Below are 26293 nucleotides of genomic sequence, written 5' to 3'. Positions count from 1 at the left end.
ATTCGGCCCATCAAGTCCACTCTGCCTTCCCATCATGGCTGATCTATTTCTCCCTCTCAGACCCATTCTCCTGCCTTCACCCCGTAACCTTTGACACCCTTACAAATCAAGAAACTTGCAATCTCCACTTTAAAAGTACTGAATGACTTTGCCTCTGCCACCGTCTGTGACAATGAACTGACACATGTTTTCCACCCTTTGTTCTGGAAGTAAGAGATAATTTAAGATAGCCCTTGTGCTCATTGGCAAAGAGGGAACAGGTAAAATAAGGGAGATTGCAATTAATTCCTGTTGAGAACGTCTGATTTTTCAGCTCTGTGTGAAAAGTTTCAGCTACCAAGGCTCTTTGAAGATATCTGCATTGGCCAGTGTAGTATGGCTGGTCTTATCTGAACTGAGTTCCCATCACAATAAAGTGCATGGATCTCTCAGTTTAGTTCAGTTTAGTTTAGAGATATAGCATGGAAGCAGGCTCTTCGGCCTACTGAGTCCACACATTAACACTACCCTACGCATTACCCTGGGGACAATTGTACATTTACACCAAGCCAATTAACCTACAAACCTGTACGTCTTTGAAATGTGGGAGGAAACCGAAGATCTCGAAGAAAACCTACGCAGGTCACGGGGAGAACGTACAAGCTCCGTACAGACAAGCACCCGTGGTCGGGATCGAACCCGTGTCTCTGGCGCTGTAAGGCAGCAGCTCTACCCGCTGCGCCACCGTGCCGCACTATCTGGGACATTTAACACCACTAGATGCATTGCAATTATTCATATAAAGCAAAGGTTCTCAAGTATCTGAAACTTGTACTTTTCCATGCTTACACTGTAGCGCAGGTTCCCAGAAGGTTCAAGTGTTGCTGGTGAGTGTCTCGACAGATTAGTGGAAGGAAGCTCTTATCAGTCAGTTGTCGAGATATCCGGGTACCTGGCCCCAAGAGCCACCATCATCACTGACAGGCATTCGGTAAACATAATAGAAGTGTTCGCAAGGTCAAAAGAGTATTTTATATCAGTGAAGCAACGCTTCCATGTTAAACTCTAGATATTTCCAAGAGATTCTCTTAATCCTGTGTGCCTGTGCCCACCATTGACATAAGTACCTGTGAACCTTTCTCCAGGGTAAATAGATATGTTGAAATATCACCTTAAACGTTCCCTCAAAATGAAAGGATTTGCGTGGGCGTTTTGAGCTCAAAGTAATGAAAATAAGCTTGCCCTAGCCACCTTATTTTTCAAATAAAAGTGGTACGAATAATAAGTTTGTCAACATATAAATGTCAATGCTCGAAGAATACTTATGCAAGTTATCACCTCCGGTCAACTGCCGTGCTCCCATCCCCACAATCCTATCGAACGACACTAATAAAGTGGAAGGGCTCTGCTGAGAAACAGGAGAAAATGACGTAAGCAATGAATTCATTGCCGCAGAAGGCTGTGGAGGCCAAGTCAATGGATACTTTTAAAGCAGAGGTAGATAGATTTTTGATTAGTAGGGGTGTCAGGGGTTATAGGGAGAAGGCAGGAGAATGGGGTTTGGAGGAGGTGATTAAATTAATCAGGACAGTGAAACTCGTCGGCGAACTAGGGTGGGGGAGGGACAGAGAGAGAGGGAAAGCAAGAGTTACTTGAAGTTAGAGAAATCAAGAATCATACCACTGGGTTGTAAGCTGCCCAAGCGAAATATGAGGTGCTGTATCTCCAATTTGCGTTGGGCCTCACTCTGACAGTGGAGGAGACCCAGGACAGAAAGACCAGTGTGTGAATGGAAGGGGGAGTTAAAGTGTTTGGCAATCGGGAAAGCGCCTAGGCTGAGGGAGACTGTTTGCTTCACTTCAATGGAAAGTTTCTTGTCGTAATTTTCGCATGTCAAGAATGTTTTATTGTCATATGTCCCAGATAGAAGAATGAAATTCTTACTTGCAGCAGCACAACAGAATATGTAAACATAGTAAACTGTAAACAATATAATAAACGGGGGAAAAAAAGTTCAGTGAGTGTATATCTACATATGCATGTACATATATATATATATACTAGACCAAGTTGGGTCTGCTCCCCCAACGCAGCCGTTACCTACCCGTAGCCCCCACGGGAGACGTGGTCCTCCAACTCAAGCGGCTCAGGAATCAGCAGTGCGGCTGTTTTTAAATGGCGTCTTTAAGGCGAGATGCGGGCGCTAGCAGCCGTTATGGTCGCTGGCCAGCAGGAGGCGACAAAATGAGTGAGTGGGGGGGGGGCGCGAAGGATTTGATTTAAATTGTGTACATAAGCACAACGAAATTTAATGAGGAGTGAATACTTGTAATGGAAAGTGAAATCTGTACCGAAATGGGAAAAATCAGGGTGTTTGTGGGTCGGGTGTTGTCGTGGCAATGAATCAAAGGCTGGCACCCACAGGCTGGCAACCACAAGTCAGGCAGGCAGCCAGGCAGCCAGCAGCCACACAGTTTTAATAGTATATAATATATATATATATATATATATATATATATATATATATACACACACACACACACACACACATAAATATGTATGTATGTATATATATATATATATATACACACACACACACACACACACACATATATATATACATATATATACACACACATGCACACAAACGTACATGCAAAAAACAAATAAACAATAATAGAACGATAATAACAATAATAGTCTATGTAGTTCAGAGCTTATTTGGAGGTTGTAGTGTTTTATTAGCCTAATGGCTGTAGGGAAGCAGCTGTTCCTGAACCCGGGCGTTACAGTTTTCAGACTCCTGTACCTTCTTCCCGATGGCAGGGATGCAATGAGTGTGTGGCCAGGGTGGTGTGGGTCTCTGATTATGGTGGCTGCCCTTTTGAGGCAACGACTCCGATAAATCTCTTCGATGGTGGCCTCTATGATAGTTTGTAAAATTCAAGAAGCAATTGCCATCAAATGAAAAGCCTATAAGATTGAACAGAGCCTTATTTAATGGTATATGTGGTGAAGTTACCTTTTCCATACAATTGTGTTCCATATCAATGGAGTTGAGTAATCTTCCACTTTGGACCTAATACAAGTCTTTCTATTCCACACGGATATCTTTCAGGAATGAGACCTTGGTTTATGTGCATGAATCAAAAAAAAATGTTTTTATTACAACAGTAAAAAAATTGTTAAATACAACACTTAGTTCTCGGCTCACATCAGAAAAAGCGTTGCACAAAAGTAATGCACGTGTAGAATGCGGACTGTCAGTATTTGAAATCTACAAACTCAAGTCTTCAAAGCCTTTAGCACCTAAACATAAAGGGCCTGAAATTCCACAGGGGTTCCCTCAATCTCCTGTTATAACTTCAGCAGCTTCAGCAGGAGATCAAGCCAACCCCTGCTGAATTTCAGCACCAGATTATTATTTTTCATTCCTGCTGACTGCCGCTGTAACACTACCTACAATAACATGCTTTATTTTTAGTACTCTTATGAAAGCATCTACAACATATTCACCATAGCATACTTCCACTGTAGTACACTTTGCTTTTCTCATTACGAGCTTTGCCAGGATATTCCATGCAAGTCCTCTTTTAATTCAGTGGCGGACTTGCAGGGATCTCCCAAGTAAACATAGGAAAACCGTTGTGCTGGATCACTGCCTCTTCTGTCAACGTCTGATTGATATATAAAGGGCAAAATCGTCTATTTGCTTTTTTTTTTTATCAAGGCAAGCGACACGGCAAAAATGTCCAAGTGCATTCACTCCCCGAGCAGGGAAATGGCATCAATGGTTGCTGGTGTCATGCAGGGTGTCACGGTGGCACAGCAGTAGAGTTGCTGCCTTACAGCGCAGAGATCCGGGTTCCATCCTGACTATGTCGGGAGGGGATGGGGAGCTGTCTGGACAGAGTTTGTACATTCTCCCTGTGGCCGCGTGGGTTTTCTCCTGGTGCTCCGGTTTCCTCCCACACTCCATACACATGCAGGTTTGAGGGTTAATTGGCTTTGGTAAAATTATAAATTGTCCCTTGTGTAGAGGAAAGTGTTAGTGTATGGGGTGATCACTGGTTGGTGTGGACCCGGTAGGGCCGAAGGGCCTGTTTCCACGCTGTATCTCTAAAGTCTAACGTTTGAAATATACTAAAATCATTTCTAGGCATGTATCAGCTGGTAAAGCAAATTGAATGAGTTAGCGAAAGGGAGAAAGGTGATTAGATAACAGGACCTTGTAGATGCCTTGGATACTGAAACATTATGACAATGTTTTATTTAGTTGTGGAACTCTGAGGAACTTGGGTTACTTGATTCATCGGGACGACAGATGGCACAATGGGCTAAGTGTTCGGCTGGCAACCGGAAGGTAGCTGGTTCGAATCCCGCTTGGAGTGCATACTGTCGTTGTGTCCTTGGGCAAGACACTTCACCCACCTTTGCCTGTGTGTGAATGTGTGTGAATGTGTGTGAGTGATTGGTGGTGGTCGGAGGGGCCGTAGGCGCAGATTGGCAGCCACGCTTCCGTCAGTCTGCCCCAGGGCAGCTGTGGCTACAGAAGTAGCTTACCACCACCGAGTGTGACTGAGGAGTGAATGAATAATGCGATGTAAAGCGCCTTGAGTATTAGAAAGGCGCTATATAAATCCCATCCATCATTATTATTATTATCTACACTTCACAGTGCCACGGAAAAGCAGTCAACATTCACCCAAATGTATTCATAGTCACCCTTATTGAGCAAACTGACACAAACAAAAAAAAATCTATCCACTGCCCCATCCATTGACTGGTTTACATCCAATTGCCAAAGGTAGGATCATATCTAAGGATGATACAAAATACTGGAGTAACTCAGTGGGACCGGTAGCAAGTCTGGAGAGAAGAAATGGGTGACGTTTCAGAAAAAGGGTTCTCGACCCGAAACATCACCCATTCCTTCTCTCCAGAGATGCTGCCTGCCCCGCTGAGTTTCTCCAGCATTTTGCATCTATCTTCAGTGTAAACCAGCATCTGCAATTCCTTCCTAGTCATAGGATGATATCTGCTGCCCACAGGTCTCAATGGTCCTATATAAGAAAGATAAACTTGTTGTATGCGCTGATTGGCATCATGTTCAGCATGGACATTGTGGGCCGAAGGGCCTTTTCCTGTGCTGTACTGTTATATGTTCTGTGGTTCTGGAGTGCACCCCACACATACAAGGACTTCTATCATTGCTGTTCATTATTCGAACACCACCCCCCCCCCCCCTCCCCACAAGACAATTCTGTTGAGTTTGACAAAGTTTTTTATTATTAAGAGCAGTGAGCTCAAAAAGGCCTGTATTACTGGATATCAATGGCACCAGGATCAAACTTAATGAGCCAGTGTTTAAAACGATGTGCAATGTAAAGGACATGCCAGAGAGTCGTGTATTGACGTTGTTATTGACTAGATCAATACATGTATTCGGTGGCACCACCAGAACTACTGAGCCTGTTTCCTTTATACATGCTACTTACAATTAGGATTGCCAACTGTCCCGTATTAGCCGGGTCATCCCGTATATTGGGCTAAATTGGTGACCGGCCCACACATAACTCCCTCGGCCACTTCCAGGCCGTGCCGGTCACCACCAACACCATCGCCAACCCTTCACCCACACTCCGGCCGTGACCATCGACTCCGCCGACCCTTGCCTCTCCTCCGGCCACCACCAGGCCGGGGGCGTCAACTAACCTGGATTCCAGACCGAGAGTGTGAAGAATGGTCTCGACCAGAAACGTCACCGATCCATGTTCTCCAGAGATGTTGCCTGACCTGCTGAGTTACTCCAGCACTCTGTATCCTTTTGTGTATTAACCAGCATCTGCAGTTGTTTGTTTCTACTACTTACACATTGATAATCCCTGACTCTGTTATAGCAGTCAATTGGCAATAACGGACACCATTCACCCTCCCCCCCCATGGTTCGTGATAACGAGGGTTGACATATTAAATAAAACCATTCAAATGAGTTATCTTGAAACGTTAATTCTATTAATGTATTTGCAGATGCTGCCTGACCTGTGATATTTTCAGAGATCTTATCCGCATTTTATTACTGCTGTAGTCTTTGTTTTTCAAATAAATATATCTTCCATACAGTTAAATTTAAATTAGAATTCTGATTAGGCTCAAACTTCAAATCTATTGTTATATATTTTAAATTTTGATCTTTAGCATAATATTTTAAAGGTACACTTCAATAACCAAATACAGAAGGGGGCGGCACAGTGGCGCAGTGGTAGAGTTGCTGCCTTACAGCGCCAGAGACCTGGGTTCGATCCTGACTACGGATGCTGTCTGTACGGAGTTTGTACGTTCTCCCCGTAACCTGCGTGGGTTTTCCCCGGATGCTCCGGTTTCCTCTCACACTCCAAAGATATCGGGGTTTGTAGGTTAATTGGCTTTGGCAAACATTGTAAAGTGTCCCTAGTGTGTAGGATAGTGTTAGTGTATCGGGGTTGCTGGTGAGTGTGTATCCATGCTATATCTCTAAACTAAACTAAACCAAACTAAACTAAACACACTTCATTTTAATTAGACAATTTGTTTGAGCTTTGACTGAACATGTTTTAAAATATAGTTATAAAGTGGACACATTCTGGGAATATTAATCTATTGTCAATTGGGTTTTTTTCTGTCAAGCAATGGTCACATTGTCACCTTGAAATCATTCCATTTCCCTGTAAAAGATAGAAAGCTTCTTTCCACTAATTTCATATCTGAAATTGAAAATCCATGCTAATTGCACATTTAATCAGAATGACGTGAAGTAATCTACAGCAACTAGACTAAAAATTGAATTTTGTTAAAATATTAATGATAGCTCCAATAATTTCAATAACTGCTTGATACTGTTGAACTTCCATTTATATGATGCAAATTGTTATGAATGTAAACATTTAGAAGAGTGAGATTTTTACTATGTTCTAAAGGTTTGCCTAATATATATTTTAAGGGATTTAGAATTAAATGTTACTTGATATTGTCTGAGGTAGTCTCAGACATTTTACAAAAGCAAAAGTGAGACACAATTTATTGTTGTCGTTGTTACCTGAACATAGAAAGTGATTAGTAAATGTAGTGGTGTAAAAGAGACTTCGGAGTCTGAAGAAGGGTCTCGACCTGAAACGTCACCAATTTCTTCTCTCCAGAGATGCTGCCTGTCCCGCTGGGTTACTCCAGCATTTTCATGTTCATAAGTGATGGAATCAGAATCAGGCCATTCGGCCCATTAAGTCTATTCCACCATTCAATCATGGCTGATCTATCTTCCCTCTTATCCACATCCTCCAGCCTCGTCCCAATAACCCCTGACACCTGTACTAATCAAGATTCTAGCTACAGTACCTCTGGCTTAAAGGTATCCATTGACCTGGCCTCCATAGCCTTCTCCAGCAATGAATTCCACAGATTCACCGCATTTTGTGTCTACGGTGTAAACCAGCATCCGCAGTTCCTTCCTACACATTCAGAAAAGATGTGTTCTGAGCAGCAAACCTCTTCTGCATTGGGTTAAGTAACCACATTGCAGAATTGTAGATAGTAAGGAAGGTTGTCAAATGATGCGGCAGGGTATAGATCAGTTGAAAATGTAGACAGGGGAATGGCAGATTGAGGAAATCAATCCAGCTGATGTGAGGAATTACATTTTGGGAAGTCAAGTGCAAGAAGAAAGTATATAGTAAATGGCAGATTTATTAGGAGCACTAATGCCCAGAGAAATTACGTGAAATATAAGTCCATAGCTCCCTGAAAGCGGCAAGGGTGATTAAAAAAAAGGCATACAGCATGCTTTCCTTCATTGGTCAGGTCATTGTGTATAAAAGTTACAAATTAGTGTTGCAACCGTATGAAACTTCACATTTCATCGTTGCAGCACATTTGGAGTATTGTATACTGTTCTGATCGCCATACTATGGGAAGGATGTGAAGGCTTTGGAGAGGGTGCAGAAGAAGTTCACCAAGATGTTGTCTGGTTTGCAGCGTAGCATCCCACATGGAGAGGTTGGACAAACATGGACTGTTTTTATGGGATCATCAGAAACTACCAGATAGAAGTGTATAAAATGATGAGAAGCATAAATAAGGTGGATAGTCAGAATCTTTTTTCTCAATGTCAATTGCCAGAGGGCAGACGTTCAGATGGGAGGGCAAAAAGTTTAAAGGAGATTTAGGAGGTTTTATTGAACACTGTGAGTGGTGGGTGCATGGAACCCACCTTCAGGAGAGATGGAAGGAGTAGTTATGAGAGGGTCATTTAAGAAGCATTGGGACAGGCACATGGACAGGCAGAGAATAGAGGAACACAAAGAATGTGTAGGGAGATGGGAACAGTTTAGATTGACATCATAGGGGGCCAAAGGACATGTTTATTTGTGCTGTGCTGTTCCACTGTCACAACATTGAAGAATTATTAGACAGGTACATGGATAGGACAGGTTTAGAGGGATATGGGCCAAATGCAGGCAGATGGGACTAGTGTAGATGGGACATGTTGGTCGGCGTGGGCAAGTTGGGCAGAAGGGCGTGCTTCCATGCTGTATTGCCCTACGACTCTAAGTATTAACCTTGACAATTACCATTGGACAATGACTTGATCGCAGCATGCAGGCACCATCACCACTAAATCATTTTCTTCTTCATGACAAACATACTGCTTAAAGTTATACAGTCATACATGAATAGATTGGGTAGATGCACAGAATCTATTGCCCAGAGTAGGGGAATCGAGGACCAGAGGGCATGTTTAAGGTGAAGGAGGAGAGATTTAATAGGAATCTGAGGAGTAACTTTTTCACACAAAGAGTGGTGGGTGTATGGAACGAGCTGCCAGAGGATGTAGTTGAGGCAGTGACTATTGCAACATTTAGGAAACACTTAGACAGATACATAGATAGGACAGGTTTAGAGAGATATGGGGCACACGCAGGCAGGTGGGTCTAGTGTAGATGGGACGTGTTGGTCGGTATGTGCAAGTTGGGCCGAAGGGCCTGTTTCCATGCTGTATGACTCTATGTTCTATTTGTAAATGTGTAGGAAAGAAATGCAGATGCTGGTTTAAGTCGAAGGTAGACATAAAATGCTGGAGTACCTCAGCGGGACAGGCAGCATCTATTGTACATGACAAGTTTGATTTGAGTTCATAAACTTGACATCCGATGCGAAAGAGATTCTTCAGCAGGGAGGGATAATAATTACGGGCCAGGAGCCTATTTCGCAGGAACCAGCATTTCATTCTGCACACTTGTAGAATGAAGGCAGTAAGAGACATTTTCCTTTTGCACAACGTATTAAGAGCAGCAGTTATCGCTTGTAGCCTCCAGCAAATGGCAAAAGGAAATTAGAAAAGTCCAATGAAGCTGAGAAGTAATTAATCATTATACTGTGCAGCCTGTCAAAATGTAGGGTCTTTCCGCTGATAATGCTGCCCAGCGCAATTTAGCCTCATAGAAATAATCTTTCTTTCCCCTTTTGGCAAAATAAAAAGATCACCGTTTGTACAAATGCTGCCAACTATTTATATTGCTCTCTTCATTGTGAATAATATATCAAATAATTATTTTGTTTTAAATTAATACTATTGCCAATTGGGAAAGCTGCCCCCTTTAATGTCAAGTTGCTTAAGTGTGCAAAGGTGAAACAGATGTGACTATTCAATTATTCTTACAATGATGAGATGAACGTTCAAACCAAAAACTTTCCATGCTTACACCATGAATAAAGGCCCATCTTACCAATATAATGCATATCAGTAACTCTAAATATTCTATCTTTCATTTATATAGCTTGTAGTTGACATTTATCATTATTATCTACTGTGGCACTTAATACATTACGGTCAAACTTGTTCAGCAAAAGTTGATGCTTCGAGACAATTTTTAAACATTCAGAATAGTTTCAGCTAATTTCTCTTGGAATATCGTGCATAAAAGCTAAATAACGGAGGTGACTTTAAAAATCCCCTTGCCAAACCAAGGCTAGGATAAGCAAACATCGCGCTTACACATTGAAATGGAAGATGAAAGGCAGCCATTTACCCTTTAGTGGTCAGGAGTCCTTATCTACTGACCAGAGCCTTTACTGATTTGAGAAAGTACAAGTGGGCTGCTCTAAGCGGCACGTTCAAAGCTTCTTCCCCTCATAGATAATACAATCAACATGTCTGTCACTTAAATTATTTGGACAAATATGATATCTTGATGATCTCAACACCTGAGCCCCCATCAAACACTAATCTAAAATACACCTTGTTTGCTCGTTGGATTATAACATGAAAGGGGGACCGGCTTCACGAAAGAAAACATGGCATTGAAGAACTCCTTTCTCCATTTGTATACAAACAACCAACCGAATAAATCCCTGAAATAGACACAAAATGCTGCATTTTAAACCAGCATCTGCAGTTCCTTCCTACAGAATAAATTCCTTCTTATATTTTGTGTGATAAAAAAATGGACATGCAGCTTCGTAGTATACTCAAATTTCTCTAACATATGAAAAGTAAAAGAACTATTCTCAACAGATTTGTATTTTTGATTACTTATATGCACCTTTGAGTCACATAAAACTATTTATTCCACATGGATCGCTATCCATTTTATATTTTACAAAGGTTAAAATAATTTATTTTATTACTTATATATAAGTATATAGGTGGGTAATAAAGAAAAGGCAAGTTTTTAGTTACATGTTATTGTGTGTGGATTCATGATCGACATAACCTTTACCAGTAATTTCTGACTTCAGATTCAATATTTAAAATTCATCCCCATTTACATAACTTTACAATGGAATAATCCCTGTTTTTTTCAGGTTAGACTTTAGACTTTAGGGATATAGCGCAGAAACTGGCCCTTCGGCCCACCGAGTCTATGCCAACCAGCCATCAACCCGTATACTACACACTAGGGACATTTAGATTTTGTAAATAGATTTATTTATTGAAATCATATTCTATGTCGCTCTTCCAGGGAGATGCTAACTGCATTTTGTTGTCTCTGTACTGTACACTGACAATGACAATTAAAGTTGAATCTGAATCTGATTTCACAATTTTTACTGAAGCCAATTAATCGACAAACTTGTACATCTTTGGACTGTGTGAGGGAACCGGAGCACCCAGAGAAAACTCACACGGTCACAGGGAGAATGTACAAACTCCATACAGACAGCACCCAGTAGTCAGGATCAAACCTGGGTCACTGTAAGTCAGCAACTCTAAAAAATGCATTGAAAATGGAGCAATTTATTTCCTCCCTGTTCAACGTAAGTTTCGCTGGGACTGAGTTTCTTCAGTCTAATTCATAGACTCAAGAACAAAATGCAAAATATCTAGATATAACGCATAAGATATAACGCATCAAAAAGGAGAGCATTCTTTGCTAGTCCAACAACATAATCTCCATAAACTGCATTTATGAAGATAAATACATTTAGTGTATTTCACTGGCAAATGCTTTATCTTGATCCAAAGTGGGAAAAAAAATCCAACAAATAATTTAAATTAAAGGAAAACGAACAATGTATCCATTAAAGAATGATCACTTTGGCATCAAATATTTTATACCGATACTCTGAAGATACTGTATACATTTGTCGATCCCATCCAGGAATAAATCTTGGAAATATTATTTGCAGGGATTATACATTCCAGTTGATGTTGTTTTAATTGTTCTTTACAATTCACACGGTAAATATGTTTAAAAGAATGTCGACATACCTCATGGGACCTTGGAATAATTTTGAGACACAGATAACAGCTAATTGAATTTCCATTCTCTAAATCTTACCTTTCTCGAGGCGAGGGCTGTACTCTGAAGCAAAAGGTTAGTCAAAACAGCTGTGTTTCTAGGAGCAGTAAAATGATTCAATGGATCAAACTGTAAGCATTTGAAAAGGGTTGGGGATTGGGAGCATGAAGTTTAAAGATTTAAGAGAAGTTGGAAGGTGACAAGAGTTAAGCCACTTAAAGATCAATGAAGAAAAACAAGATGTAAATAGAATTCCAGCAAGAATGATAACAGCAGATGAAGAGGGGGAAGACATGGAGTGATAAATTTCTTCAGGACAGAATTTCATTGTTTCCAACTAAATAATTCTTTCATGTCTTAGAAGATGGATGTTAAAAATAGCATAACAGAAGGTTAAACCTACAACAGACACAAGTTATAAAATACAACATGATCAAAGCCATGATTTTGAGACATATATGTTCACAAATGATGATAAATCAGTCCCAGAAGAACTGTAAGAAATGTACAAATGTAACTACAAGAGGGAGAAAGTCAAGGGTTGGGAAAAGGAGAGGGAAGAAAAGAGTGGAAACAAATGTTGAAGTTAATTCTAATGATCCGGTGCACAGGTCAAATGATTTAGTCTTGCAGAAGAAAATCAGACAATAATGTAGAAAAAACTCTGTAGCAACTGGAATAAGGAGGCAATTGTTGGTTTGACAGCAGGGAACTGCTGTGATAATTTGATCTGTGCTCTGTTAATAAATCACTGCACCATTTCTTCTAGTTTAGTATCTGTTTATGCTTCTACAAATTGAAACCCCACTGGCTATGTACTGCGGAGCAACATTCAGCGCAATAACACATAGGCTTGTCGATTAGTTCAAGGTGGAGAAAGATTAGTCGACCGTCCCAAATCTACAGTTACTCCTTCATATTTTGTCTTTCCCTGCTGAGGTAAAGGGGCTCAAACATATGTAAGTAATAAGCTAACAGGCCTCCATCTCCTAAGGGTTGACTCAAAGGAATGCAGAACAAACCTATAAAAATATAATGGACAGCAAGTTAGAGCAGACTAACAGAACACAAGACCACATCTGTACAGCTATTGAGGATGCAATGCTTGGTTGAATGTTGCTTTTGATATGTAATAATAGTGCCCTTTTTTTTGATCGTGGTATAACTTGTTAGAGGTACAACTTGCCAACATAGAGATATGGCAAGGAATTTAAAAAACTTGACAAATTAAAATACGGGGAGATGTATGATCCGGTACAACACATCCCAAAAGCACCCAAGCAGTGAAAATAGAAATAGTAATCACATTTAGGACCAAGTATTGAAAGTGCCCATATATTAATATATTTTATACGTATTGAAAGTGCACAAGCCTTGAAAATAGAAAAAGTTCTAACTATTTTTTTTAAAACACATTTAGGAACAAGAATTGAAACTGCACACATATTGGTACATTATACAAGTATTGGACGTGCATAAGTATTGAAAATAGAAGCAATTTCTACTTATATTTAAAAAAAAACATAAATACGTCAATGAGTTTTTGCATATTGCATTGATATTCATGTCTCTTACATCAAGAGTTCAGATCAGAAGATTTCCTCATCATTAGGAACTGACACAATTATTTTCAATGCACAGATCTTTGGTTGTATATATTTAACAGACAAGCATTTTTTCCTCATACATCAAATACGATTTTCAAACCTCTATTAAAATAAAAAGATGAACTCCGGCGTTTTGTGCTGATCTTTGAAATATACACAATTTAGCTTCTTCAACTCCATGGTGAAAGGGTCTGTTCAATCAATAAAATTAGTTATCTAACGATGACTTGCAAAACTCTAGACTATGCAGCGCTGACATTTAAAAGTGTTCTTTCGATGAATGAATACTTGAAAACATATCTATAAAGATAGTAGCTTCCAATGAATGTCTTGGCTGTTTCCTGAAGAGTTAATATCAGTTCTCCTGCCATTAAATGAGAAATTGTGTATCCTGTTTTTAAATTGTTTATTTAAATCACTTGAGAAACAAGATAATCCAGATAAAAAAAGAACTATGATTTTCTGGTTGAAGCTTAATGAACTAATTTTGTCATTAAGAAACAAGAGGACTAATGATTTAATAGATGAGGTGTTAACATCAAATGCTTGCTTGGAGAAGAGCTCTTTGTTCAGCAGCCTATTAGAAACATGCATGAAATAAATACTGACAACATGTTGCTAGGTCAACAAACAGAACATGATTGATGATGACAATATGTGGCAAAAATCAATATTTAAAAAAAAAATCAGTCTTCCTTCAAGTTAACACACATCCATGTGCAGAAACTCAAGTAGGGGAACTTTTAACTCTGGGCTATGTTGCCCCAGTTCAGTATTAATGCTGTCATCCATTTAAGGATCAATTCTCGTCAAATGTCTGTCCCTCCAAGTTGAATAGTTCCCCCTTCTTAATGTTGACTGCATTCTTCGCAGTATCAGGGAAACTGAATCCAAAGACACTTTCACACACTAATGATGATAAATAGCAGAATTTTGAATTATATTACAAGGTCACTTTTTTCATCAGCGCTTCACTGTGAGATCAGTTTTCATAGGAGCAGGCACACAAAATTGAGTGAGCGATTCCATGTCATTAACAACCCAGAGAACTCTCAAGGCTATCATTGTTCCTGTACTCGATTTGTTGAATGATAAAGAACTGTTAATGAAAATTAAGCACACAAACACATCAATCCTGTCTGAGCCAAGAAAATCCTCGGGCATTTTGTTATGAATATATGTTTCAAACTCATTGCGCAGGTAAAAGAAAAATTAGCTTGGAATGGCTTGTTTTTTTCCTACATTATCAGTGGTCATTTTGTTTTACTTTGCAAACCTATTATGACACGCTCTCTGCAGCTTTCAACTGTTATTCAGTACTGCATACAGATATAGAAAGCTCAACTGCGCTTAATAAATTAGTGTATTATCAACCACTGTAGAAAACATAAGTATCTGCAAAATACTATGGTGAAGTCATACACAAATACATAAGTATAGGTGCAGGAAGGAACTGCAGATGCTGGTTTAAACCGAAGATAGACACAAAAAGCTGGAGTAACTCAGCGGATCAGACAGCATCTCTGGAGAAAAGGAATAGGTGATGTTTCGTGTTGAGACCCTTCTTCAGACTGAGACTCAGGGGAAAGGTTTATTATTGTCACGTGTACAGAGGTAAAGTGAAAAGGTTTAATGTAAAGTAAAGGAGGGTTTCGACCAGATTCCTTTTCTCCAGAGATGCTGTCTGACCCGCTGAGTCTTTTTGTGACCATCTTAGGTTTAATGTAAAACTGTTTGATCAAGAAACTGGAGACTATTTTTTATGAGCGTAGCAAAAATAAGGGGTCAGTGTATATTACAAATGAAGAAACTGATAAAAAGTAACATAAATTCAGGTTTATGTTGGAGGAAAACCGTTTACTATCTTTTGAATGTCTCATTTTACCGTTGATTTTACAGCAGGACTACATTAATGAATTTAAGGTGTCTTCAATATCTTCTGCTATAAATTGCACTTAAGAGGGGAAAATATCTTAAGGTTTGCAACTATGTCAATTTAATTGAACTGTGCGTTGCCATTTATTTTTGGAATGATAATGAAACAGTTTAAAATATTGCCAATATTACCTTGTTGAATTAATATTCTTCTCAAAAGGTTGTGAACCTTGGTTGAATTATTGTAAATAATTCTGGGTGTTTTGAAGCCTTTGAACAAATTACAGGCTGGTCTCACTTCTTGGTTCATATCCATTTGATTAGGATAAAGCCTACATTCAACCACTTTCAGAAGAACACACATGCATTAGTTTAAAAATACAGCGTGGAAACAGGCCCTAAGGACTACCGAGTCCACACCGACCAACGATCCCCGCGCACTAACACTATCCTACACACACTAGGGACAATTTTACATTTATACCAAGCCAATTAACCTACAAACCTGTACGTCTTTGTAGTGTGGGAGGAAACTGAACATATTGGAGAAAACCCACGTGGTCACGTGGTATACAAACTCCGTACAGCCAGCACCCGTAGTCGGGATCGAACCCGTGTCTCTGGCGCTGTAAGGCAGCAACTCTACCGCTGCGCTACCTTCCACCCCTTACTTTAATAGAATTTCTTTTTTTTCTTGTAGAAAGTATACAATTTTCTTGTCTGGATCATTCTAACGGGCATTTCCACAGTGTGCAATTCTCTCAAAAGTATACCATTAAAAAGATGTAATTTCCTCCTTTCACAAAACGAAAAAAAAAGCAACTAAATAAATTACATCGATGCCGTTGACAACTGTAGTGCTGTTATGTTTGCTTCACAAAAAAGTGGTACTAATAAGTTCAGAAATTAGCCCAATACAATCTGCGTTAATAGTGCCTATTGCAGGGAACTACAGTAGCTCCTGCTGGGTTTTATTAGTCAAATGTAAAATTAACAACAGTCGAGAACTATAATAGTTGGTTAGATTGGTTCCAACACAAATTTCTAATTTGTGGTCAGGTGGATACTTAATAAAATTTTATTGCTGGGATCATAAGTAGTGCCGTGGATAACTGCAGGCAAATGTGGCTATTAAAAATGTGTTGTGATATTAACAGACGAGGTTGCATACGCTTTGATAACTTGTATATAACTGCAAGTGACGCAAGCAGTCTGAAGAAGGGTCTCGACCGGAAACATCATCCATTCCTTCTCTCCAGAGATGCTGCCTGTCCCGCTGAGTTACTCCAGCATTTTGTGTCTATCTTCGGCTTAAACCATCATCTACAGTTCCTTCCTGCACAGCAGTCTATATATTTTGATGTAAAGTATACTCGATGCCAACCAAATCATGATTTAATCATAATTTAGGGTAGCATTAGAAAACTAGCACTTCAAAGGAGTTGGATCTGCTGTGCTAATTTAGTTTATAGATACAGCGCGGAAAAAGACCCTTCGGCCCACCGGGTCCGTGCCGACCAGCGATCCCCGCTTATTAACATTAACCTACACCCACTAGGGACAATTTTTACATTTACCAAGCCAATTAACCTACAAACCTGTACGTCTTTGGAGTGTGGGAGGAAACAGAAGATCTCGGAGAAAACCCACGCAGGTCACGGGGAGAACGTACAAACTCCGTATAGACCGCAACCGTAGTCGGGATCGAACCCGGGTCTCCGGCGCTGTATTCGCTGTACGGCAGCAACGCTACTGCTGCGCCACCGTCGCAGAGAATATAAATGTTTAATCTTCAAAGTGAACTGTAGAGTTTAGGAATGGTGTGCAGCTGATTAAGAATAAGAGTTTTCAAAGATTTAAAATTACTCCTGTAATAGAAATGCTCACCAAAAATTACGCCACAGATGTAAAACAGTCTTTTTTTAAACTCTGTTTTAGCTTAACTTCAATGCTGGAGAGAAGATCAAGAAGAGATTAGGTTATACTATCAGAGATTAGCTTTATTTTTCTACATAACAGAGCCTTTGGGTTTTGTTATTCAACTTGGCCCTCAGGCCTGGGGATAATGCCATTAGGACCATTTTACTGGCAGCAGCGTCCTGTAAATGAGGCCCTGATTTAAGTAGCTTCAAGCTGTGCGTGTGTCAAAGTTCTTGCCTGGTTACAGGTGACATCAGAAGAACCTCACAGCGCAGTATGGTCTTACAGGGACCATGCAATGCATTCATTAAATTCGCTAATAACCCTTATTTCTGAACAATCAGCTCGCGTTTCATTTCTTATATAAAGCCATTCCTTCGTTTACTGCTGTAGAAACACAACAATGGAGAATGGGAGGGGGGGGAATGAAGGATTTTAACTATTCACGGCTACCGGGAGTCTAAAAGTACCCCTTCAAATCGGCAAAGATAGGCGCAAAAAGCTGGAGTAACTCAGCGGGACAGGCAGCATCGCTGGAGAGAAGGAATGGGTGACGTTTCGGGTCGAGGCCCTTCTTCAAACTCTCTCAAGTCATCAAATTCCTTTTATGCTCCAGAGCTCCAACAAAAAGTTTGACGTTCAGTCTGACAACCTTTCTAAAGTTGGAAGGTTTGCTAATAAGGGATCAGAAATAAAATTTAAAATACATGACAAAGGAAGCATCCGTCCACTAACCCCAAGCAATAGCGAACTCGAAGAATAAGTCAATAATAGAAATGTGCATGAATAAGATTATTCAAATAGCGTCCGAGCCAACACTTTTACGGTCTGAGTTCAAAATTGAAAGTAGCGTCAACATACAGTTTAAAGGTTTTTAAAACTCCTGGATTAATGAGCTCCCTAATGGTGCAAATTTTAAAAAGCAATTACGATGTTTCTGCAAATAAAGCCCGCAAGCGTGAAACAAAAATCATGACCTAACGGTTCCACTCAACACATTAAAGCTATTCAAAGGGCGAACAACTAATTCTGCCCATTCACAAATGGGAGAAGTTACACGTATATATTTGCTGATTTGCTGCCAAGTACAAGGTATGCTTAGCACTGAGCTTGTTGCTGAGTTTTAATAAGAAATCGCATACATAATTCATGGACGTTTAACACATGCAAGCGTCGGAAGCTGGGAATCCTCTGTTGCCATTCCAGAAGTCACAGCTTCCTTACAGTACAAACCAGGCAGCAGACAGCCTGAATAGCCCCGCTCACAATGCTGTTTGTGTAAGCAATTTGAACTATCCTGACCATCCTTCCCTTGCCCCAACCTTTTCACGGCGAAGGCCTCTATTCTCGAGGCCGGCTTTTCAAACCAGCCGTCTTTATTCTTGGGGAAATGCTACTCTTGTGTTCTCTGTTGTGTTAAAAAGGCAGACTTGTATCGGCCAGTGTGGACTCACAAGGGGGGAAGCAATGAAAACTACCCACCCTCTGGATGCCCCTGTTCCTTGAGAGATAAAATGTGAAGTGCTGCTCTGGGTGCCTAACAGAAGCTCTTTGTCCCACAAATGCAAATGAATTGGAGGAAAAAAGTAATCTCAGACAATGATCATCATGGGGAATCCATTGGAGACTAGACAGCCTTTTAACTCACTGTGGCTATATTGTTTGCCGATGTTTCTTACATTCTTTCTCGTATACATAATACTTTGCACTGACAACAGCTGCATATTGTAAACCTATTTATTTATTAGGCATTTAATTTGAAAGCATTTAAATTCTGTCAGTCCTTTGCATTCTTCGCCACCTAAACTCTATGTCCTGGCTTGAACAGTTTGACATTTCGCACAAAAAGCCTGGAAGTGCCAAGCTTAAGAATAGAAAAAGTAAGGATAAAATTATATTTATAAGGCTTGATGAAGAAAGCTAAAGGGTATAGTTAAACCAGTTAATAATTTCCATTATGCAACCAATTTGGATAAATTTGGGACCCAAATAAAAATTATTAATTCGTTTAGATCTAAACGTGACCGATGTCCCTTATTCTCAAATGCTAATAAAGTTAGATGTTGCTACTGACAACTTTAGAAAAGATACCACAGAGCTTTCATTTGATTTCTTCCTGCTTGCAAGAAGGATATTAGGTGAGAACTTAGCAACAACAAGCAAATTCTGGTGAGCACATCACTGAATTCCAACAACCTACTGTATTAACAATGATAACAGCCTTGTAAAAGATTGTGATTATTTACCTAGATCAACCTTTAAAGTCCTATTGTCTAATCCTGTGCAAAATATTTCTTAGCAATAACTCAACTTTTTCCACGTGCATCAGTTAAGAAATCTTGACTTCCCCCCGCTAAAATGAAGTCAAATTAATTTGTGCCACTTTTTCTCTGCAAACATAGTCCTTTATAAAACTTTATCTCTACCGTGGAAAAAACGTTTTGAAATCTGTCTCTCACAAAGCTTTTGTTATCTCTCTTAATCCCCATGAACTGGATAGGAAAGGATGTGGGCCAAACGCGGGCAGGTGGGACTAGCGTAGATGGGGCATCTTGGAATGGAGACGAGGAAACTCCTTTTGTAGAACGGAGACGAGGAAACACTTTTTCTCACAGAGAGTGGTGAGTCTGTGGAATTCTCTGCCTCAGAGGGCGGTGGAGGCAGGTTCTCTGGATGCTTTCAAGGGAGAGCTAGATAGGGCTCTTAAAAATAGCTGAGTCAGGGGATATGGGGAGAAGGCAGGAACGGGGTACTGATTAGGGATGATCAGCCATGATCACATTGAATGGCGGTGCTGGCTCGAGGGCCGAATGGCCTACTCCTGCCCCTATTGTCTATTGTCTATTGTACAGCATGGACAAGTTGGACCGAAGCGCCTGTTTCGATGTAGTATGACTCCATGACTCTAGCTCCCTTGTCAAGCCCACCAGGGTTATGAATCCTCATCAGGATCCAGACACCTTTTATTCATTATGAATAGTAATATGAAAATAGGTTTTGTCACTGGACAAAAACCTAAAAACAGATTATAAAATCATGAGAGGAATTGTTAAATTTTGAGAGGAATAGATCAGGTAGTTAGTTGCACAGTCTCTTGCCCAGAGGACATAGGTTCAAGGTGAAGGGGAAAAGATTTGATAGGAATCTGAGGGGTAGCTTTTTCACACAAAGCGTAGTGGGTGTATTGAATGAGCTGCCAGAGGAGGTAGCTGAGGCAGGTAGTATCGCAACTTTTATGAAGCAATTAGACAGGGACATGGATAGGCCAGGTTTTGAGGGATATGGGTTGAACGCAGGCAAGTGGGACTAGTGTAGATGGGACATGTTGGCCGATGTGGGCAAGTTGGGCCTATTTCCACACTGTATGACTCTATGACTATATCTAAAAGCTGCCCTATAGTGGTAGGCAAGATATAAGGTATACAAGTGTCTTTAAGGCTCCAAAATGGAGTTCATGGCATGTGCGTCCACACTTGTAAAACAGATCGTGTTAGACATTGTAATAGTAAATGCTTCCTTAAATAAGATGTGTCCGGCAGTTAGAATTTTGCATGTGTCCAGGCAGGCCATAATGTCAATCATAAGGCGGCATGGTGGCGCAGCGGTAGAGTTGCTGCCTTACAACACCAGCATCCCGGGTTCGATCCTGACTACAGGTGCCATCTGTGTGGAGCTTGTATGTTCTCCCCATGGCTGCGTGGGTTTTCTCTGGGAGCTCCGGTTTCCTCCCACATTCCAAAGACCTGCAGATTTGTAGGTTAAACTGGTAAAAATTGTAATATTGGCCCTGGTGTGCAGGATAGTGTTAATGTTTGGGGAACGCTGGTCGGCACGGACTCGGTGGGCTGAAGGGCCTATTTCCATGCTGTATCTCTAATCAGCACGGAACAATGATTGGACCAAACCACTGCCATTTTAGAGCTCGGAGTCCAATCATTCTTACCTACATTCCTTGACAAGCAGCAGTGAAAACAATCACCAATTTAAACTTCTCCATTTCAGGTAGTCCTTGCTTTCTCCCTCCTTCCCCTCCGCTTCCCAGCTCTCCCACAGCCTACTGTCTCCGGCGCTTCCTTTCTTCTTCCCGCCCCCCCCCCCCCCCCTACCTCCACATCAGTCTGAAGAAGGGTCTCGACCCGAAACGTCACCTATTCCTTCGTTCCATAGATGCTGCCTCACCCGTTGAGTTTCTCCAGCATTTTTGTCCACCACCAATTTAAACAGTTATTTATATGATCATTAGTACTTACTGGTTTGTTGTTATTAATCTCTCCTGCTAAGTGTTCGATCTTGCCCGTACTTGCTCCTCAAAGTCTAGAGGGAGTGAGGTGGTGGATGTTGAAGGACAATGTTGACAGATTGAAGGTTTCTCCACCCAGGCAGGATTGCACAGTGGGCTGGTCTGAACCACATCATCTAATCCACCCATGAATGCAATCTAGGAGCGGGGCAAGGACTGCAATGTCACCACCTATGAAAGAAGATAAAGATCAACATGAAGAAGAATGTTTGTGCGCTTGGCTCATAACACATTGGAGCAAGAATTAGTGATGATATGTTGCTGTTTGTCACACTCTATTATGCAGGAGATGATGCTGAAACACTCTATTCAAAAGAAACAAGCTAAGTTTCATTTTTGCGTCTAGTTTAGTTTAGAGATACAGTGCGGAAACAGGCCTTTCGGCCCACCGAGTCCGCGCCGACCAGCAATCCCCGCACACTAACACTATCCTACACACACTAGGGACAATTTCCAATTATACCAAGCCAACAAACCTGTATGTCATTGGAGTGTGGCAGGAAACTGGAGAACCTGGAGAACAGCCACTCGGTCACGGGGTGAACGTGCAAACTCCATACAGACAGCAACCGTAGTCAGGATCAAACCCGGGCCTCTGGTGTTGTCAGGCAGCAACTCTACCGCTGCCCCACTGTGCTGCCGTGGTCACAGTCTCAAAAGCCATAGACTACACTGTTTAGTTGAAACTGCAGACATTCTTAAATAGAATTTCCACAGAATGGCATTGCATGCATGTACATCGGTTTTTTTAATATAGGTAACACGTATCAACTCTGTCCAATATCAAATCAAAAGGGATTTCTCTTCGTCAATATTCCAACGGTACATGATCGCACGCAATCAAATATGTGAGTCAGAGCCCAGTATCTCAGCAGCAGGCATATTGTTTCCATTTTCCACTGATATTGGTTTATTATTGTTATGTGCACCGGGATACAGTGAAAAGCTTTTCTTTCACAAAATGGAACCGCTGTGAGGAGGCGGGAGGACAATGGAGGACCCATCGTAGGGATGGGGGAGGGGAAAGAAGAAAGTGGGATACCTGTAACTTTGTCTGCATCCTTTATGTAGCGACTCTTTGCATACCTTGGGTGTGCAAAACAGAGCATTTCACATGTGACAATAATGTATTCATTCATTCATTTGTTGACTGCGACCCAATTAAATCAGATAATACCATACACTAATACAATCAGGCCTTGCACAAGTACACTCGTGGAATGAAGGCAAAAATACCAGCGTGAAATAGTGATAGATTTACAAGCGGAAAAGAGAGATTTAAAAGAGTGGAGCGACTGTATCGGATGATAGTAGATCCTCTTCTGGGACTCTCATGTAAGTGGTCGCTATGCTCTGGTAACATCTTGGCTCATTACGCCTTGGCTCCTAACCTGTGGTATTTCAGCCATCACAGAAAACCAGTGTGGCTTCTGAACTATCCACTGATGACATGGCTGGTCATTCTGATGCTCAGCTGATGCACAGGTTTGTGGCATGAACGTACTGCACACCATATTGCTGCATGAAATCTGATGGAACAGGCACTTCTGCCGCCTGCTCCATATGGCAGGGCAGTTCTTGACAGAGGAGTCAGCGCTGTGTACGGGAGTCAGCTGCTGGCTTGTAATCACTGCCACCAGCTTCACGATGAGTGAAGGAGGGTTAGGAGCGCGGAGAGGAGGAAACTGAAAAAGAAAACAAAGAGGCAGCAACCTAGGCAAACACTTCTACACCTACCCTTTCTCTCAAACTGATTCACATGTGAGAGCCAATTATAATGCGAGTTCCTATGAGTTGCATACCTTATCTGCCCTCGATCATTAACCATAAAAAAATACCCACATTGTAAATAGGAAACGTCGACACCAAATAAATATTGCAACCAGATTTATTAATTCTGCCACAATACACGCAAGTATGAACCGATCACTCTTCAGTGCCAGAAAAGTGGCGACTCTTTGTGTATTGCCCAGGTGACTGACGTCTGCTGTATGATTTTATCCGGATTGCATGCAGAAACAAAGAACTTCACTGCAGCTAGGTACATGTGACAATAAAGTATCGTTGAATCATTGAAGGTACACAAAATTGCTGGGGAAACTCAGCGGGTGCAGCAGCATCTATGGAGCGAAGGAAATAGGCGACGTTTCGGGCCGAAACCCTTCTTCAGACTGATGGGGGGTGGGGGGGGGGGAAAGAAAGAAGGAAAAGGGGAGGAGGAGGAGGAGCCCGAGGGCGGGCGGATGGGAGGGGGGGAGGAGACAGCTAGAGGGTTAAGGAAGGGGAGGAGACAGCAAGGGCTAGCCAAATTGGGAGAATTCAATGTTAATGCCATAAGGACGCAAGGTCCCCAGACGGAATATGAGGTGCTGTTCCTCCAATTTCCGCTGTTGCTCATTCTGGCAATGGAGGAGACCCAGGACAGAGAGGTCGGATTGGGAATGGGAGGGGGAGTTGAAGTGCTGAGCCACCGGGAGGTCAGGTAGGTTATTGCGGACTGAGCGGAGGTGTTCGGCGAAACGATCGCCCAACCTACGCTTGGTCTCACCGATGTAAATCAGTTGACATCTAGAGCAGCGGATGCAGTAGATGAGGTTGGAGGAGATACAGGTGAACCTTTGTCGCACCTGGAACGACTGCTTGGGACCTTGAATGGAGTCGAGGGGGGAGGTGAAGGGACAGGTGTTGCATTTCTTGCGGTTGCAACGGAAAGTGCCCGGGGAGGGGGTGGTGCGGGAGGGAAGGGAAGAATTGACGAGGGAGTTGCGGAGGGAGCGGTCTTTGCGGAAGGCAGACATGGGGGGAGATGGGAAGATGTGGCGAGTGGTGGGGTCACGTTGGAGGTGGCGGAAATGGCGGAGGATTATGTGTTGTATCATTGAATCATTGAAGTGCCCCGCCTTCTGGTGGCTTTTTTCTGTGGAGGGTGTAAACAGAAATTGCACCAGGGCTTACGGAAGACTTTTGTCTCAGGATGTTAACGACTGTAGCACGATGATCTTGACGGGCTTAGGTTGGAGCTTAGAAGGTAGGGTGTGAATTACGACATCCCAGTGTGGGCAGCAGCAGTCTGAGCCAGCAACTAGCAGCAGTTAGGGCCCTAGTCGGGTGGCAGTGGAGGATTCATAATAGTCGGCAAACTCAGAGGTCCAAGGGATCACTGCCACTTTCCCAGTGAGGTGGTACCTCACCAAACATGAATGAATACTTCACTACACTTCTTCCCACCCTGCTTCCTGTAAGGACTCCATCCCCTACTCCCAATTCCTCCGTCTACGCCGCATCTGCTCCACAGATGAGGCGTTCCACACCAGGACATCTGAAATGTCCTCATTATTCAGGGAACGGGGGTTCCCCTCCTCCACCATAGATGAGGCTCGCACCAGGGTCTCTTCCATACCCCGCAACACTGCTCTCTCTCCCCATCCCCCCACTCGCAACAAGGGCAGAGTCCCCCTAGTCCCCACCTTTCACCCCACCAGCCGTTACATACAAAATGTAATCCTCCGTCAGTTTCGCCACCTCCAACGTGACCCCACCACTCGCCACATCTTCCCATCTCCCCCCATATCTGCCTTCCGCAAAGACCGCTCCCTCCATAACTCCCTTGTCAATTCTTCCCTTCCCTCTCGTACCACCCCCTCCCCGGGCACTTTCCCTTGCAACCGCAAGAGATGCAACACTTGTCCCTTTACCTCCCCCCTCGACTCCGTTCAAGGACCCAAGCAGTCGTTCCAGGTGCGACAGAGGTTTACCTGCATCTCCTCCAACCTCATCTATTGCATCCGCTGCTCTAGATGTCAGCAGATCTATATCGGTAAGACCAAGCGGAGGTTGGGCGATCGTTTCGCCGAACACCTCCGCTCGGTCCGCAATAACCAAGCTGACCTCCCGGTGGCTCAGCACTTCAACTCCCCCTCCTACTCCGTCTCCGACCTCTCTGTCCTGGGTCTCCTCCATGGCCACAGCGAGCAGCACCGGAAATTGGAGGAACAGCACCTCATATTCCGCTTGGGGAGTCTGCATCCTGGGGGCATGAACATCGAATTCTCCCAATTTTGTTAGTCCTTGCTATCTCCTCCCTTTCCTCAGTCCCCCTGCTGTCTCCTCCCATCCCCCAGCCTTCGGGCTCCTCCTCCTTTTTCCTTTCTTGTCCCCGCCCCCCCCCCACCCCCGATCAGTCTGAAGAAGGGTTTCGGCCCGAAACATTGCCTATTTCCTTCGCTCCATAGATGCTGCTGCACCCGCTGAGTTTCTCCAGCTTTTTTGTGTACCTATAAATGAATACTTTATTGTCTTGTGTGAAAAGTCACAATCTTTGTTTTACATACCCAAGTTGTGGGACCCTTTTCGACCTGAAACGTCACCCATTTCTTCTCTCCAGATATGCTGCCAGTCCTGTTGATTTCCTCCAGCATTTTGTGTTTATCTTTGGTTTAAACCAGCATCTGCAGTTCCTTCCTACATATTTCTCATGACTCTACATTCTCCAACTTCTTGCTGACTATTAACAGCTGATCCTTCAGCAATCTGACCCTAAAGTATGCAATTTCCCTATAAACCACTATTTCCCCCCCTCTCATTAAAGCCCGTCATAGACAGAGATTTTCATTACTCACACTGAAGGCTTCCTTTCCCCAATGCCAATGTTTTCCTCAGAAACAGCTTTAATTAAACCTTTTTAATGATTTGAAGATGCTTTATAGGTACGTTGTTATTTTTAAATGCATTCGTGAATCTGTGCCATCAATTAAAACAATTTTCCTTCATTGAAATAAACAAAATAGTTTATAAATTCATTTAGCTTTCTATTTTGGAGCAGCATTTAAATTTAAATG

This window comes from Amblyraja radiata, chromosome 17, assembly GCF_010909765.2.
Source record: "Amblyraja radiata isolate CabotCenter1 chromosome 17, sAmbRad1.1.pri, whole genome shotgun sequence".
In the NCBI taxonomy this organism is placed as follows: Eukaryota; Metazoa; Chordata; class Chondrichthyes; order Rajiformes; family Rajidae; genus Amblyraja; species Amblyraja radiata.
The sequence above is the reverse complement of the archived record's forward strand: the minus strand, read 5'-3'. Positions refer to the sequence as shown.